Here is a 15402-nt window from a genome sequence, read left to right as displayed (position 1 = left end):
TTGTCATTGTTCTTTGTTCCTATTTTTGTACTTGACTTGTTTTCTGCCATTTGTGGTTTTAATCAAGCATTTTATGATTCTATCCAGACATGATATACTGGGTGAAGTTAACTGCAGTAAATAGAGTTTAGTGATGTGGTATTGTGTTAGGGAGGGAAAGCATGCTATGGTCTTCTTATGGTTAGGTTTCAATCTCATAGTAGCCTGTGCCCCTCAGCTGTGACCTCCCAAGTGTCTTTTAGTTTTTTCCTTACCTTAGGTGGAACAGGATAGAAAGGGCTAGAGTTGGCTATTTCCCTTTCCACATGTCAGCTAGGTTCTGACAAAACTCCAAAGGGTTAAGCCTCTGGTAAAACAGTTTCTCTTGAAGGCAGGCCTTGGTTAGAGCAACTGAATTTTCTGCTGTTTTTCCAAATTGTTCATTTCCTCCCCACACTGCCAGAACCCCAAGGAGTTTTTCTCTGATCATTATAGAACAACCTGGTAGAGCTCCAAGAGGTAAAACTCACAAGACTATGGGTGCTACCGTAGAGCTTCCCACTCACAGATTTGTTCACAGTGAGCCTCCAGCTATTCACCAATTGCAATTCAGGTGTTCCTAACTTCCGCACTGTTTCCGCAGCAATTTCTGCTCTTGAATTTCTGTTCTGATAAATTTTTATTTTCTATATGACTGCTCTCCAATTTTAGGGGCAGTGATTTGTCTTGTAACCTCATCTCTCTGATGGGCTTAAGAGAGGTGTGTTGGCTTTTCAGTTTGGTTGGGTTTATACCTGGTGCTGGACTAGGAACTAGGAGTCTCGTGTTTCTTACCATGCAATAAAACATGTTAATTCTCCATATTTCTATTCTAGTGTCTGCATATTTATCCCTAATGTTTTAGATTGCAGTGTAGTAACTAAGTCTAAGGTTTACTATATTTAAAACTGTAATATATCTTCATAACCTACATGAGTTTCTAATATTGTCAGAAATTTTTTAGTCATGGAATAATCATATTTTTCCCATTAGTCATGAAAATCACTTTGCACATCTATCTCACATGATCATTTTTGCAGTTGCACAAGTGAGGAAAGCCTGTACTTTATCCTGTATTTCATTTCCCACATATACATGGGGTCCTCATCTGGCTCAATGATTTACTGATACATGGCTACCCACTAGATTCGTAAAACTACTGAAGTGTTGAAGTCTATTTTAATATTAGATATGGACATTTCTCTACTTATTCTAACCATTATTCTATTTTTGTGATGAGAAATCATACCTAATCATAATGACATATTTTTTAATATGTTGCTGGAATGCATTTGTCAATATTAATTAGAATCCAAGATTTTAAAAGAAATGTGCCTCTAGTAGTTTTTTGGTATATTTTCCATATTTGATTTTTGTATTAAGAGTCTTCCAGCTTTTTAAAATAAATTGTAAAGCAACTGATGTGTTTCTAAGGTGTAGATCTTTGATTATATTTTCTAATTTCATAGTTATTTGTGTTTTCTATTCAAAATGAGTCAATATTGCTGTCAATATGATTTATTTAATAATTATCCATTTTGTCTAGATTTTCAAATGTGTTGGTTTAATGTAGTATTCTTTTGTAATTAAAAAAATCTCTGCTTTATAACTAATCACATCTTGACAATCAGATTTGCCAAATATTGCTTATATTCAATGGACTTTTTAAAGAGCAATCTTTTGGTTTTATTTGTCAAGCTTACTGTTTTTCTTCTCTATTTTAGCTTTTCTCTTTATTACTTTTGTCTTCCTACTCTTTGAGATTTTCTTTCTTTTTTTTCTGTGTCCACTGTCCAATTTCTATAGCTTTGAGAGCCATTTTCAACAACTCCACCAGCTCGGCCAGCTCTGTCATGGCCACTTCATCACATGCCCTTGAACTCAATCTCTTATGCTGGGTGAGGACCCAACAGCCTTGTTTTGCTTTCAAAATTGTTCTATAGCCTTAAAGGCCCTTCTTATGAACATTATCATCAGGGAAAATTCTAGTGAGCTTCATGCTGTTCATAAGGCTTGCCTCTCCTCCAGTTTTACAATAAATGAAAGAATATTTCCACTCTTTTTTGGGCAATGATTAAAAACATAGCAGGACTCCTTTTCACTGTATTCAAATCCAGAAAAATAAGCAAGTCTTCATACTCAGACTCCCTGAAAAGTCACAATGTTCAACTATGTATAACCTTGAACAATAGTTCTTTCAAAACCTCATGGTTCCTCTTTCTTTCCATGTCCAAAGTTTTCCATTCCTACACATTTTACACCTGGTCAACTTATGTCATAAACTCTTCCTCCCTCCCACTTCTGGGTATATATACAAAGTAAACATAATAATTATGTGAAGGACATCTGTACTTCCAAGTTCACTGCAGCATTATTCAAATAGCCAATGTATGGAAACAACCTAGGGGTCCATTAACAAATGAAGAGCTAAGTGTGTGTGTTTATATATATATACTATATATGTGTACATGGAATATTTTTATAACCTTAAAAAATAAGGAAATTTTCCTATTTGCAACACCAAGGATGAATCTTGAGGATCTTATGCTAAGTGAAATAAGCCCTACAGAGAAAGACATTGTGTAGTACCATTTATATGCAGACTCTTAAAAAAATTTAATAAACACCCTTTCGTCCCTCATACTCCCTCAGCAATATCTAGCAGCCTCTACCGTAAGTCCCATCATTTTCTTATTGTTTCTGGTAGATCATAACTCCATGAACATGTAAGCTGGCCTATCTTGAACCATCCGTGAACAATTTACTGGTTTATCTATATTACAGTTTACCATTGTTTTTCCCTCTTTGGAATTCATTCCTTCCACTTCTGGCACCAGAACCTCATTTTTTCCTTTGGAGAAATCGCTGAGATTGAAGTTGATTGCCTGTTCCTTCCTGGTCCCCATGACATGGGCCTGTCTAATCACAGTATTTTATACATATTCCATGTGTTATGTATTTATTTCTCTTATGCTACATAATTTTTTCCTCCAAAATATTACCTGGTTATTTTTTTGTTGACATTAGTAATCTTCTTAGGTTTGGCTAATGCAATGATAACTCAATCTAATGAGTGCTATTCCTTTTTTAAGTCTAGAAATTTCCTTTGCTCAAATTGTATGTTGTCCCTTGTTTTCCTGAATACATTAAACATAATCTAAACATGTGATTTAATGTTTTTAAATAGCTTCATTGAGATATAACTTATGCTCAATATAATTTAAAACATACAATTTAATATGTTGCACATCTATTGCCACAATCAATTTTAGAATATTATCATTCACCCCCACAAAAGACAGAGAAACTTGTTAGCAGTCACTTGATGCCCCATTTCCCCCACCCAAGGCAACTACCAATATACTTTCTATCTCTACAGATTTGCCTATACTGGACATTTCATGCAAATGGAATCATACAATATCTGGGGTTTTGTGACTGGCTTCTTTTACTTAGAATGTTTTCAAGGTTCATCCATGTTATATCAATATCATGTGTCAGTACTTCATTTCTTTTTATAGCTGAGTAATATTCCATGGTATGGGTATACCATCTTTTAATTATCCATTCAGCAGTTAATGGACACTTGTGTTATTTTCACCTTTTGGCTATTATGAATAATGCTGCCATGGTTGTATTTGTGTGCAAGATTTTTCTGCAGTTTTTTGAGCAGTTTTTGGTTTACAGAAAAATAAAAACAGAAAGTAAGAATTTCATATACATCCTCACCTCTTGACCCAGTTTCCCTATTCCCTATTACTAACATCCTACATTAGTATATTTGTTATAATTAATGAGCTAATGATATAAATTATTAACTGAAGTCCATAGTTTAGATTTCACTGTCTGTACAAGATATGCATCCATCATTACAAAAATCATACACAGTAGTTTCACTTCCCTGAAAATCCCCTATGCTCTACCTGTTAACCCTTCCTTCCTTCCCCCAGACCTCTGGCAACCACAGATCTTTTTACTCACTCCATACTTTTGCCTTTTCCTGAATTTCATTTGGTTGCAGTCATACAATAAGTAGCCTTTGCTGATCGGCTTTATTCACTTAGCAATGAGCATTTAAGCTTATTATCTATGTCTTTCCATGGCGCCTTCTTTTTATTGCTGAATGCTATTCTTTTGTATGGTATACTACCATTTTCCATTCACCTATTGAAAAACATCTTGGTTGATTCCACATTTTGGCAATTATGTGAAAAGCTGTTACAAATGTCCAAGTGCAGGTTTTCATGTGGATGTAAAACTATTTAATCCTTTGGGTAAATACCAAGGAATGTGATTACTAGATCATGTGGTAAATGTTACATTTAGTTTTGTAAGAAATTGTCAAACACCTTTCAAAGTGCCTGTACCATTTTGCATTCCCACTAGGAATGAATGAGAGTTCCTGTTATTCTGCATCCTTACCGGCTTTGGTATTTCAGTTTTTGGATTTCATCCACTCAAATAGTTGTGTAGTGGCATCTCACTGTTTTAAAATTCCCTGATGACATATATGTGTACCATCTGCTTATTTGCCACCTGTATATTTTCTTTGCTAAGTCACAGTTTTCTTTTTAACTAATGCCTGATAACTCCAATATTTCATCCTCTTATTTCTATTATCTTTCTCTTAGTTTTTGAGAATTTAGCTGTTTTCCTGTTATATCTAGTTATTTGTTTTTATTGAATACTGAGCTTACTTTATTTCAGAAAACTGTAGAGCTACTTGTACATTCTGGATTTATCTTTTTCTGGAGAAGACTTACTTTTGCTTATGGAAAACAGGTGTTACAGGGATTGATGACCTTAGCCCACTGTCAGTTTGAGCTCATTCAAAGCTGGTTCTCAAAGCTGGTCTTTGTGAAGGCTGATCTATATCTGATTGTCCTTCCTCTAAGGGTGTGCCCTTTGGCTTACTGTTTTGAAATCTGGGTTCACCCTGTTCCAAAGTATCCTTTTACTTGCTGTGCTTTAAACTTAATTGTTCCCCCAGCCTGTGAGACAACCTAAGGACTCCCTTAGCTTGTCCTTCTCTCCGTTGTTACTTTTAACTTGAGCTCTTACCACTGACTTGGCTTGTGTGCTTTCAGTCTTTTGAGTTCATTGGCTTTGCAGTCCCTATGCTGTAAATCTGAATCAGCAAATGTCCCAGGGAGAAAAACTATGCAAATGTCAAGCATATATCTCTGTTTCTTTCTCACCACCTGGGCCACATCTTTACTTTTTACTAACATTCTGATACCTTCAAACAGATGTTTTCTTACTTTATCCAGCTTTTCTAATATTTCTGAGCCCTCACCTGATCTCATTTTATTATTGAACTATCATCTCAATTTTCCTTGGGAACAAAATTCAGAATTTTATGTTTAAAGTAATTTTTTATTTTCTATATTAATTCAGTTTCTACAGGTACCTGTTTACCTGACTATTCAATCTAGTTTCTGTGCTACCATAGGAATTAGGGAAGGTATTAGCAGGGAGGCTGAATATATTGGGGGAAAACCACTGATGGGTGACATGTTTCTTTTTTCTCCTCTCTTTGTTGATTCTGGTGGCCTAAGATGCCCTTCTTTGATTTGACCCAACTGCCCAAGTAAAGAACTCACTATGGCAAAGACCTGACTTTGCCTAATGTCTACATTTCAGGAATAGCTGGTTGATGAACACAATGCCATGTTTTCCTGTGAGTGTTTTGCAGCATTTCCTAAAACCTTTTGTCTCCTACTCACACTGCTCAGATTGTTGAGGTTTTCTAAGATTCTGTGGGACAAACATCTGTACTGGCATACCAGATGAGATCTCCTCTCTCTACTGAGCTCATTTGTGGTCTGGTGGCCCTTGTGTTTCTTTTTTCCACCCAATCATATTTGTTGATAATTCCAAAAAGCCCTGAAAGCACCCTCTTTTTATGAACGTTAAGTATTAATAACATATTTGCATACCCATTTCTTAATTACAATGGAATATTGGAAGAACAAATCATTAAGTTTGAGCCCCACTGACCTATGACTCACAGAAAACCTCTCTCCTGGGCCTAAGCCTGTGATATCCACTTGGTTTTCTTGTATCTTTTATGTTATAGATTTATGGCAATTACTGTTTCCTGAGTTGTGTAACAATAAGCAAGCGGTCAAATTAGCACTACAGAAGTCCAGCTTAGACCCAGGGATCAGAACAAAGGACTAGAAAACCTATTAACCAGTAAGTTTTATTTGTGCTTTCTGGTTAACAAGTCCTTAGTGTGAATGGGAAGTGGGGGAGAGCAATTTAATCTAATTTAGTATCACAGATCTTTGCACTGAAATGAAAAGAACACTACATAGTTTCTGGTTCAAGTCACTATAGTCTGCTTGTGTAAACATAATACATAAGAAAAACAAACACTATTAAATGGTGGGAACAGTCAGTAATTAATTACCAGATAAGGGAACATAGATTCAACTGGCTATGGGAATTCATTAAAGAAGAATTCCAAAAACCACGTGTTTCTTCTGAGAAGACTTAAGGAAGAGAGAGGGTTGGAGCTGACTCTTGAACAGATTTGTAGGAAGGAGAACAAAGCATTCAAGGCAGGGAACATGGTGTCAGGAATGAGCATAGAGGGTTTATGAAATTGAGCAAACTGGCTAACCAGGGGACTGGTATATGTTGGGAAATAGTGGGAGTGAGGTTGGCTGAGGGTGGTAAGTAAAATAGAATTAGATTGAAGAGGAAGTGGGTGTAAAGACAGAGAAACTGTGGGAAGCCCTTGAAGATGTAGGTCAGCATAATAATATGGAAAAGTCAGTGGGAATTTGATACTATATGAATGCCTAGTTTTTAATAATCAGGGGGACACAATAAAAGAAACAAGCCACTGATATACTTGATTCATGCCAAGATGCCAAACCAAGAGAATACACAGTGTGTTTCCATGCGTAACACATATGGTAATAGAAGTTGGTAGACGGGGTGGGTAAAACTGCAGTATTTCCAGAAACTCTTGCCTGGCCTTAGTGCATCTCCATATCAATAGGTGTTTCCAAGGGGTGGAGAGGAGTACTCCCTCTCCATATTAACAGGTGATTACAAGAGGGGAGAGGAGAGCAAGGTCATATCTGGACCAGAGAGGTTGGGTGGGGACCCTTTTTGCATCCAGGTCGCAAGAGACACGGTCAAACAGAAGTGGACTACTTGTAAAAGATAAATGGGCTTCTTCCACTTTATCTTCCCCTTTGACTGATTTCAGCTTCAAAGGTTATTTGACAAATACTAAGCAATATAAACAGCCTGGGGACACAAGGAAATTGGAGAAACTCTACAGGATTTGGAGAAGGTGGGCATGATAAAACCCACTCATTTCTTTTAATTCCCTAGTATAGCCAGTAAAAAAGCCAGACGGCTCCTGCCCTATGACCATGGATTACAGGATATTGAATAAAGTCACACCCACTTTGCATGCTGCTGTCCCCTCTATAGCAGCCCTTATGGACATCCTGTCCTGTCATGAACTAGGGATGTATCATTATGTTGTGGATCTTGCTATGACATAGCACAGGAAAATCAGAAACAGTGTCCTCATGTGGGAAGGCCGACAGTGGACATTCACTGTCCTTCCACAGGGATACCTCCACAGCCCCACCATCTGTCATGGACTTGTAGCCCAGGACTTGGCTACATGGGAGAAATCGCCAATGGTGTGGCTGTACCATTATACTGATGATGTCATGCACATATCAATTCTCTTTCAGATCTAGCAGGTGCAGAACCTAGACTGCTGCAACATCTACAGGAGAAAGGATGGACTGTGAACAGCACCAAGGTTCAGGGACCTCTTTGTCAGTAAAGTTCTTGGGGGTTGTCTGACTGGGTAAAACTAAAGTTATCCCCAAAGCAGTAATAGACAAGGTCCAGGGTTTTCCTACCCCTACCACTGGGGCAGTATTACAAGAGTTTTTTCATCTTTTGGGCTACTAGAGAGTTTATTTTGGCACTTGGCACAAATTCTGAAGCTCTTATACTTGTTGGTACAAAAGGGCATCAGGTTGGACTGGGATGAAACATGTGCAGCTACTTTTACTGAGGCTAAGCGAGCAGTCAAGGCTGTACAGGATGGACTCATCAACACCTTGTGAGTTAGATGTTCCCGTAACTGAAGACAGTTATGGATGGGGGGCCTTTGGCAGTGGCTTGAGCAGATACACCAATCTATTGCATCCTGGTCACAACTATGGAAAGGAGCAGAGGTCCAGGTCACCTTGACAGAGAAGCAACTGGCTGCTGTGTACCATGCCTTGCTAGCTATGGAGCCCATCACTGGAAGAGCTATGACCAAGGTAGTAACCACCTATCCCATCATGTGGTAGGTGCAAGACTGGACCCAAATGCCATGGAGCAGTGTGGCACAGAACCTACACTGGGAAATGGTGTGCATATTTACATAGCATACTGCCCTTTCTATTAGCCCCTTAAGTGGAGAACTCCAGTGCTTACTGGGGCCAGTGACATATAGCAGTGGAAAGCAGGAAGAACTTGCTTTTGAGCCATTGGTAGCTGAGAGTACTTTTCAAGAGGGAAAAGCCCTTATACTTGAAGATGCTTGGTATAACAGATGGTGCAAATCACAGGCAGCCCCAGAAATGGAGGGCTATGGCTTTCTATCCTAAGACTAAGACAATACAGATGGAGGATGGAGAGGGGAAGAGCAGTCAATGGGCCGAGTTTTGGGCAGTATGGCTCATGATCACCCAGGAACCCTCCCCTTAGTCATCTGCATCTATCAGGGGCCATCTATCAGAGCTTGACCTTCTGGCTACAGACATGGTACCATGCCAACCAGATGGCCAACCGCCCCTTTGGGGCAAGAGTTGTGGCAAGACCTATGGGCCTCTGGTCAAAGATAGTTATTGTATATCGTGGGTCTGGCCATTTGCCTCTGGCATCCCCAGGGAATGATGAAGCAGACACACTGGCTCAGTGCATTGGCTAGAAGGAAAGTCGGCCCCTGAGGTAGCCCAACTGTTACATCAGCATTTGCTGCATGTAGGGAAAAAGACAATGTGGGCTGGAGCCTGTCAGTGGGGCTTTCTGTTGACCTTTGAAGAAGTCAGCAGAGCCCAGGAGTGCCTTGTGTGCTCTAGGAGGGACTTATACCAAGTTCTGCAGCAACATGGAACAATAGTAAAGGGGTCAATACCCCTTGTCAGGTGGCAGATAGAATACATTGGGCTTCTGTCCACATCAGAAGGATATTGGTATGCCATGACTTGTGTGGACACAGCTACTGGACTGTTGGTTGCTTTTCTTGCACATCAGGCAAATCAGCAAATGACCAAAAAGGGCCTAGAGCATCTCTTTGCTATGGCTTACTGCAAGTGATTGAGAACTATCAAAACTCCCACTTTACTGGAAATGCATTATAAGAATGGAGGCAGCAGTTAGGAATAAAGTGGAAGTTTCATGTACCATATGACCCTACCAGGGCAGGCATGACAGAGAGGTACAATGGTTTGTTGAAATCTGGTCTGAAGTTGGAAACTAATAGTCTATGGGACTGGTCAGTTCACGGCTGGACAGAACTACAGCATTTAATGAGAAGCTCCGAAAAGGAGCCTTGAGCCCTGTGGATATGCTAACACATCTTGCTGCCTCTCCTATACAACCTTATGTGCAGGCAAAAAAGGAATAATCAAAGCCAGGATATGGCCAGCAGAGCAAAATCCTGCTCCCAGCCCCAACTGCATTAAACTCTGGAGACTGTTGAGTGGGCATGGCCCTGGACATTTCAACTCACAGACCAGCAATAGCTAGCCCTCCTGGCACTTTGGGGACAAGGCCTGGAAGCTGGGTTTGTGTTACTGGAGTAACAGCAGAGTGCCCCCCAAAGATCACAGTAGTGTACCCAAAACGTCCTGGAGGTAAGAGCATCTTACAGGAAAGTTTTGTTTTATCTTTATGGCCAGTGAATATACCTCCCATAGCCCTATATATTGACTCATCTGTAACTCCTACAGGCAGGGGGGTTCAAGTCTGGTATACTAGAGCAGGATGAGATCCCATTCCTGCCACTGTCCTATCACAGGACCACTCTATTGCATGCATCCTACCTGACGGACAAGATTTGTCTATGATGGTGTCATTAAAACATGTATCTTATTGCCTTTAAAGTTACTTTATTCTACAGTCTCTGCGGCCTGGACCTGCCCCCTGGCTGCAGCTGCCACATGTGATTGCTCTCAGCTCCCTGCCTGTTAAGCTACTGACTGCCTGTGGAATGAGTGAGCCATGGTCTTAATCTGCATAGGACTTTGAACCTAGTTGAATCCTCCAGCTTGAGGATTATCATGATTTTATTGCTGCTTTTACTTTATGTTATTAGTCTGGTTACAGTGTTCCAGTTTTCTCACACAGGGCCATTGCAGAAGATGGGTAATGAGTAGATTGTGAGGTAAGATTTCTGGAAGGGTGAGCTGCGGTCAAAATTGCAGTATTTCCAGAATGCCTCACCTGGCCTTAGTACATCTATTAATAGGTGTTTCCAAGGGGTGGAGAGAGGAAGTCCATCTCCACAGCAATAGGTGATTACAAGGGTGGGGGCATGAGGGCCTTTCTGGACTGGAGAGGTTTGTTGGAGTCCGTTTTTGCAGCCAGGTCACAAGAGACACGGGTGAGCAGAAGTGGACAACTGCTCTAAGGCAATAAATGGGTTTCTCCCACTTTATTTCTCCCTTTGACTGATTTTGGCTTCACAGGTCATTTGCCCTGCGCTGGGAACATATTTCCCCCCCCCAGAATTAGAAAAGGTTACCTCTGAGGAATACAGAGTGGGAAGATATAAGAGAGAACATTATCAGTGCTAGAAATGGTTTATAATATCTTGATCCAGTGTTGAGTACATGGCTGTATAAAGGAGTATAAATTCATTTATGGTCAATGCAATTTGTTGTTTTAATTTATACCTTTAAAAAACCAATTAGGATAATGAGGCTGTTTGTGATATGAAGGAAATTTTAGTCAATGAATAGTCATGGTATTAATGCAGTAAAAAATTATAATGGGCTTATAGTAGACTAAAATGTCATTAGAAATAAGAGGCAATATGGGTAAGAAAGACTAATTTTGATGGTTGGATGAGCTGGATAAATTACATGACTCTACTCTCAATATAAGAACTTTGCACAGCTTAGAACAAAGAAAGAGGGCAAATATGGTTTTATTGAGCATATGCAATGTGTCAATCCCCACACTATGTTTTTATACATAGAAATTCATTTAATATTGCATCTTGTAACTAACACAGTGAAGGTGAGGGTGGTAACTGATTTTTATACTATAGGTTAAGAAAACAATTAGCTCCCATTTACAAGGAGTTTGAAGTCATAGGAAAGGAATCAAGAGGAAATGAGTGGTACGTGCCCGAGGTCCTGAAACATACCTGGGAGTCCCTGCAACCACAGGAGTGATGAAGCCATGGAGGTTTCTGAGCTGTTTAAGGAGCACATGAATCAAATAGAAGCAGAAGGCTGAACCCTGAGTCCTGCAAAGTGACAAATGTTAGGGCATGAAATAGTGAAGCATTATAACAGTAACAACAAAAAATCACATGCCTGCCCCAGCACAGAAATATCCTTAGCCCTAACCCAGCATTTCTCAGGAAGGCCTTCCACAAAATATAGTTTCATCAGCTGATTAAAGGTTGCTTTGAAAAAGGTTCAGTTATCAAGTAAATTTGAGTAAGACTAAACAAAGTTAAATCAATCCTTTCCCCAAAATGTCTCAGAGTCCATAGTGCAACAATGTATAAATTGAATCTCATAAGGGGATATGGTATATAGCTATTCCCAAATGCTTCAGAACTGCATTACTATCTAAAACCAGTTTCTGCAAGGCAGAAATTGCGAAATGCTGCTCTCACCACATAAAATCATATGCTAATCTCAAAATCCATTTTTTTTCCTGCATTTGTTCACATAGTCCCTACCACCTGAAATGCCTCACCTATGCTCCACATGCCACTCTACCCATCTTTTAAGACTCAAGAGATAAGGAAAGACTTGTATATCTAAAACGTCAGAGATAAAAATCTTTTGCTCTACCTTCCCTAAAAAAAAGAAAATCCTAAAGCCACAGTGACCTTAATTCTGTGTGTGAGTATGTTGTGTTACTCTGAGTACTGATCTTCCTGGTGACTTTGGTGAACCAGTTTAATCACTAAAGAAGCCACTGTTTTTGGTTCAGCCCTCATATCCAGGGAATATTAAAGTTGGAATGCTCCTGGATATTAGCAAATCTATCCACCTCATATCCCAGACAAGGAACCTCAGCCCTTGACAGACTGGATAGTTTAGATTGACAAAAGATAAGGAAACAAGATAAAGACAGATCTATCATTTAGACTGAGGATTCTGATCCGTTGTAAAATACCAGGACATTAGCTCCACTAATTTTGAGACAATTTGTTTCTTATTCATCCTTTCCTACTGCAATGACTAAGAGAGGTGTAGTCAATTGTTCAAAAGGGAAAAGAAAACTTTAGAAACTGCTGCCAATTTAGAAACAAAGGGAACCCTATCATTCACGTCACTTAAGCTAATAGAATGCTAGCTATCAGCTACTTTGGGGAATGAAGTTTCTATAGGATTAGCATGTCAGTTTGTTCCATGGGCTCCCTCTTATGTCACGTTCAAATGAGTTAATGATTACTTAGCACCCAACTAGGCACTAGGAGTCCATTATAAAATTGGACCAAATCTCTGCTGGGGCATCTCCATTCTTCTTTTGTGACTGTAGGCAGAATTATTTCTCTTTTGCTTTGTGAAACAGAAACTGGCTCATGAATTCTTGGCAGCATTGTTCATTACAGCAAAAAGGTAGACACAATTCAAATGTCCATCAAGGGGTAAATGGATGAACAAAACAGGGTTGATACATAAACTGCATTATTCTGCCATACTAAGAAATAAAGAAAAATGGTCTACAGCCACCTTGAAAACAGGGTGCAGGGGGAAGCTCCCAGACACTTGAGCATAAAGTACAATCAGCAATTTCACTACAGGGCATGTGCCCAAAAGACATGAAAGCAGGGACTTGAACACATATTTGCACACCCATGTTCACAGCAGCATAATTCACAATAGCCAAAAGGTGGAGATGACCCGGGTATCCAGACAGACAAGAAGATGAACAAAATGTGGTCCATACACAGTGGAGGAAACAAGGAAGTCCTGGCACCTACTACACGGATGGACCCTAAAGCCACTATGTGCAGTGAATTGTATCACTCTCAGAAAGACAAGTATTATGTGATTCCACTTATGTGAGGCACTGGGACTTCCAACTGAGGTAAAGTCTCAGGAACAGTTCCAGAAAAAGGAAATGGGATCAGAATAGAAAGATGTTTGCACACAGTTGGGGGAGGTGGTAACAGCTGCAGTGGGTCTGTGCACTGGGTTATCATGTGGAGACCCTAATGCTGCTCTCATTTGGGGTCAGGCGGTGGCACCCTGGGAAGGTGTCTCTGTTTGGGGTAGACACTCGAGCATTTTGTGTGAAGTGGCAAGTGTGGTAAAATGGAAAGGCTGGGGAGTTTAAAGGAGTATTTGTACTGATGCTGCAAGTTTTCTATATGTTTGAAATTGCTGGAAAGCAAATTACTTTGTTAAAAAAACACCAATGTCAGTTCCTACCAGAAAAGCAGAGCAGACATCACACCCAGTCAAAAAGGCCAAGCCCTCCCTGGTCCCCTAACTGGGGAGCTACTCCCCTTGCACGGGTCCAGGTGTGACTAGGAGGCACGTCTCGGGGTATTACCCTGTAGCCAGCGGGTCTTAGTTGCTGGGGATAGTTGCTGACCTATGGTAGAAAGAGTGGGATTTTTTAATTCCAATGCCACATCACTCCACCGAAAACCTGAATGCAATAAACTTGCAGGTTATGAAATCAATATACAAAAGTTGGTTGCGTTTCTATAAACTAATAACAAACCATCAGAAAGGGAAATTAACAATCCCTTTTACAATTTCATCATAAATAATAATAATACCTAAAAACAAATATAACCAAGGAAGTGGGAGACCTGAGCTCTGAAAACTACCATAAGACGGGCGTTGCGGACGTGCACGGGAAGAGTTACAGTTGTCACAACGTCCCCTCCATCCACAGCGATGTGCAGACTCCATGCGATACCAACCAAAATTTCATTCGCACTTTTCACAGAACCAGAGCAAACATCCCAGAGTTTGTGAGAACCGCATAGGACCCTGATCTCCAAAGCCGTCCTGAGAAAGCACAGAGCAGGGGACATCGCACCCTGACTTCCAACTACGCTATGAAGCTGCAGCAACCAAGACAGGTGCCAAAGCAGACCGTGCGTGAAAACAGGACAGCACCAGGTTCCTGCCGCAGGAGCCGGGCCGTTAGGACCCGAAGCCCACGCCGCGGGGTGGGAGCAGGCGGCTGAAATCGGCGCAGTGTTGGTCCCTGACCCGGGACTTTTCCCTGGAAAACGGCGCCTGATGCTCGGCGCACAGCAAGGGCTGTGCTCCCGGGTTTGCAGACCACTTTCCAGCAACAAATCGCTCTCGATTTCATTCCTGTTTCAAAAACTCGTCAAGGCGGATCCCTGGAGCCCGGAGCCCGGAGGTCACCACGCGGGTGCAACCGAGCTGCCCCACGGGGACCCGGGGCGTGCGGCGCGGAGAGACGGGCTCCTGGGGACGCGCTGGAAGTCGCGCGCCTCCCCCGGCGCCCGCCGCGCCCTGCGCCCCGAACGCAACCTGCACCCCGAACTCACCCCGCCGCGCCCCGTCCCCCGAACTCAGATAGCAAACTGAGCGAAGACCCAGTTCCCCACCACAATCCCTTCCTCCCCCGGCCTCTGAAGAGAAGCGCTCAGCAGTCGGTGCACTGGAAGACTCTCCTCAATTCTCCCTCACTCCGCGGGTCCTGAGAAGACCGAGCTGCCGCCCGCCCAACAATGTGCCGAGGATCCTAACAGCTCCAGAGGAGTCCTGCATTCTGCCAGCAGTACGCGGAGCCAAGTCCGGGGGGGACTGAACGCGCATGCGCCGCACGAGCCAACGCGTGCGCACAGACACCCCCTGCGGGCCTTAGCGGACGGTGCAGAACCACCGCTCACAGCTCTGATGAAGCAGCGCCACCTCCCGGCGAACCTGCTGAACATCAAACCTTTGGAAATTTCAAATCACAAAGGACATGAATTTCCCGTGTCTTCCTCACTATTTGTTGGAGACCATACGGAATGAAATGAAAGCCGACTCAAGCTTTACAACTTCCAGCAAATTTAATTCAAAACTGTTCATAGACAAATTTTAAATGGGAATTATAAAAATGCTAGATAAAACCAAGAAAATCTACACAATCTTGAATTTGCTGATGATTTTTAACATC

At 41.3% G+C, this 15402-nt stretch overlaps 1 long non-coding RNA gene across 1 annotated transcript in view; it reads right to left on the bottom strand.

Annotated features, from left to right (window-relative positions):
* Positions 1–15035, bottom strand: part of LOC140847887 (uncharacterized) — a 56170-nt gene extending 41135 nt beyond the window's left edge. Inside the window, exons 1-2 of the long non-coding RNA XR_012128153.1 lie at positions 14928–15035; positions 11429–11530 (exon numbers count right to left, since the gene is read on the bottom strand). This is a non-coding gene — a long non-coding RNA (uncharacterized lncRNA). The remainder of the gene's footprint in view (positions 1–11428; positions 11531–14927) is intronic.
* Positions 15036–15402: the final 367 nt, after the last annotated feature.

The sequence above is a fragment of the Manis javanica genome, chromosome 2 (assembly GCF_040802235.1).
Source record: "Manis javanica isolate MJ-LG chromosome 2, MJ_LKY, whole genome shotgun sequence".
Classification (NCBI taxonomy): domain Eukaryota; kingdom Metazoa; phylum Chordata; class Mammalia; order Pholidota; family Manidae; genus Manis; species Manis javanica.
This window is presented reverse-complemented; position numbering and strand designations above follow the sequence as displayed.